The following is a 3,324-nucleotide window of genomic DNA, read 5'->3' on the forward strand; positions in this document are numbered from 1 at the left end:
ATGGGGATGCTGTCTTCTGACTCGGCCCTTACACTCTGAGCTAACCCGTCCTGCAGGCAGAACAGGATCAGTGCTTAGGTGCCATTGTGTTTAAATTCAACAGGATGGTTTGTTTCAGTTGGTTAATTTTAAAATCATAATAGATGAATATAGTAATGATTCTGAATCTGGTGTCTTCTCCTCCCCCTCCTCCCTCTCCTCTTCCTTTTTCTTTTCCTCCCTCTGCTTCCTCCTCCTCTCTTTTCCTTCTCCTCTGTCTCCTCCCTTCCTCCTCCTTCTTTTCCTCCCACTTCTCTTTCTTTTTTTTGTTTTTGTTTTTTTGTTTTTTTTCAAGACAGGAAGACAGGGTTTCTCTGTGTAGCCCTGGCTGTCCTGGAACTCACTCTGTAGACCAGGCTAGCCTCGAACTCTCGAACTCAGAAATCCGCCTGCCTCTGCCTCCCAAGTGCTGGGATTAAAGGCGTGGGCCACCACCGCCTGACTCCCACTACTTTCCTTCTCCTCCCTCCTCCTCCTTCTCCCTCTTCTCCTCCTTCCGTCTTCTTCTTCTCCCTCCTCCTTCCCTCCTCCTCTCTTCCTTCTCTTCCCTCTCCTCCTCCTTCTCCCTTTCCCTGTCTCCTTCTGGGTAAGCATTGCCAATGGACTTATACCCCTAGCTTGACTTGTTTTATTTATACCACTGATGTCATAAGATGTAATTCTTGGGCCGGGCGGTGGTGGCGCATACCTTTAATCCCAGCACTCGAGAGGCAGAGGCAGGTGGATTTCTGAGTTCGAGGCCAGCCTGGTCTGCAGAGTGAGTTCCAGGACAGCCAAGGCTACACAGAGAAACCCTGTCTCAAAAAACAAAACAAACAAACAAACAAACAAACAAAAAGATGTAATTCTTAATTTTTCTTAAATGGAGAAGCAACTGGTGACAGCAAAGTGACCTCGGGCCTGTGACCCTCACGGGTCTGCTGACTTTGACTGTTGATTTAGTATTCCTAATTTTTGCTTGACTCCAACGTGGTGGGGCGGTTAGATGGTGGTGCCACAACTTCTAGTATTTACTGCTACTGTTTGCAGTAGGTGTTCCACTCCAGCATCTCTTGGAGAAACATTGAAAGGCCTTTTGGATTGTTATGGCTGGGGCACAGGAGGGTGTTAGCCGAGGTCCTGCCAAGCATGGAAAGCACACAGAACCGTATAGTCAGGCATGCCAGACTTGACAAACTGTTTCATCTAAGATGGCCAGCTAACTAAGCACTCCAAACTGTCGAGGCTCAAAAGGATAGTTTTGTATCCCTTCTTCATGAGTGTGTGGCTTGATTACATACAGCTGGGGATTCCTCGGCTTGATGATACACTGGCCAAGATTGCAGGCCCCAGGATCTCCTAAGCTGGAATGTTCTAGATGGCTTGCTCAGCATCTGTAGCCCTGGCTGGGGAACTGAGCTCCATTGCGATTTGGGGATGAAAGGGGTCTCAGACTGGCAGTCTGTGTCTCTCTCTTTCATGGAGATGAGGGTCTTGCACTCTCCATGGTTCCTCTGTGTGAGGGCCCAGGAAACTGTGAACTTCTATGAGTAAGCAAGCTTTACTGGAAGCAGGCACAGCCACGTGTTTTAGTCATACATTAGAATACTTAGAATAGAGATCATGGACACTCCCAACCTAAGCCTAAACTGTTTCCCACCTGAGCTGTTGAGCTGTAGCTCAGAAGCCGGATGTCCCTCCTCAGCAGCCCTGAGTGTCAGCCAGTGCTGAAGTGGAGGCTGCTTTGAAGGCTATTTTATTGAGCATGGAAGAGGTCTGGCTGTTGTCCCTCAGCTTTCTGTTACTGTAACAAAGCACCCGGAAGAGTTGCCAGGTGCAAAGGAGGAAAGGCTGGTCTCCGCTGGTACCTTTGGGGGTTTCAGTCTATGGTTGCTTGCTTTGGGGACCATGACTGGGCAATAAATCCCAGCAAGAGGGTGTGGTGTTTACCTCAGGGCTAGGAATGAGCAGGAGAGAGGGGGAGGAGTCAGGGTCTCACTAGCCCCTTTCAAAGGCACACACTCTTGGGACCTTCCCATGGGGCCTACCTCTTGTTGGGAGGTAGGCCTGTGCTGCCCAGGTGACTGCTCTGTGTGGCCTCCACCCACCCGGGGTTGGGAGAATACAATCAGAGAAGTCCCACAGAAACTTTCACTTCCTCAGTAGAACCATGCTAGGGGCTCTGCACTCTGCGTGTGAAGCAGCTGCCCAGCACCTGAATCCCAATCGTAACATTCACCGGAAACCAGTTTCAGAGACTGGATACCACCTCCTGCCCAGTTAGATGTGTTAGTTTACTTTGTAAAGACATGTTCTCACTGTGTACCCCTGGCCAGCGTGGAACTCACCAAGGAGACCAGGCTGGTCTTGAACTCACAGACTTCCTCTGCCTCCCAAGTGCTGGGATTAAGCAGGTGCATTACCAGGCCTGGGGCTAGGTGGTTAGCTTTACACAGTCCTATGGAAGATTCTGATTGGTTCTGCTGAGTCACTCCCAGGAGGACATTCTGATCAGCCTTGTCTGAATCCACAAAGGAGCTGGAACACTGATGACCAGGGCCTCCTAGAGTGGACTAAGCAGTGGCCGCCCAAAGGCCCCAGGGATGCTGAGTGACCAAAACTGATGTGTCTGTTTTCCTCGCCACTGTTGTGACAGAATAGCTGACGGAAGCAGACTGAGAGAAGAGGGATTTGTTTTGGCTCACGGTTTGCGAGAGTGGCAGAGAAGGAGAGTGGCAGGCCATGCGTCAGCCGTTTGCTACTGAGTGCTGACCAGGAAGCCAAGAGCTTGGGCAGGAGGAGGAGGAGGCGATGAACCCCAGGGCTCACCCTCCAGCCATACCCATCCTTGTCTTCGACTCCTGAGTGTTGCACAGCCTGCCCAAACAGTGCCACCAGCTGGGGACCAAATGTTCAAGTACAGGAGCCCGTGGGGGCCATGTCACATCCAAACCATTAACAAGGGCTTCACGGCTTACTTGTACCTTGTCTGCTCTCAGTTTCCTCATCTATGAAAAGAAGACGTGCAGCTAACAGTGCTCAGAATGAGTTGGTAGAACTTGCCATGATGGTTGGTCCAGCTCTCAACTCGATAAGCTCCGGGCTGGCTGGCAGAAAATTATCCGCATTAGGTTAACTAAGCAAGGGAGACCCGCCCACTGTGATCATACCATTTCCTGTGGGGAGACCCTCCCACTGTGTTCATACCCTTTCCTGTGGAGAGACCTGCCCACTGATCATACCCTTTCCTGTGGGGAGGCCCGCCCACTGTGATCATACCCTTTCCTGTGGGGAGACCCGCCCACT

At 51.0% G+C, this 3,324-nt stretch overlaps 1 protein-coding gene across 2 annotated transcripts in view; it reads left to right on the forward strand.

The window, feature by feature from the left end:
* Cit (citron rho-interacting serine/threonine kinase) overlaps positions 1 to 3,324 on the forward strand; it is a 166,973-nt gene that overhangs the window by 6,021 nt on the left and 157,628 nt on the right. The window lies entirely within an intron of this gene.

Source organism: Grammomys surdaster, unplaced genomic scaffold (assembly GCF_004785775.1).
Source record: "Grammomys surdaster isolate TR1022 unplaced genomic scaffold, NIH_TR_1.0 164, whole genome shotgun sequence".
NCBI classification, from domain to species: domain Eukaryota; kingdom Metazoa; phylum Chordata; class Mammalia; order Rodentia; family Muridae; genus Grammomys; species Grammomys surdaster.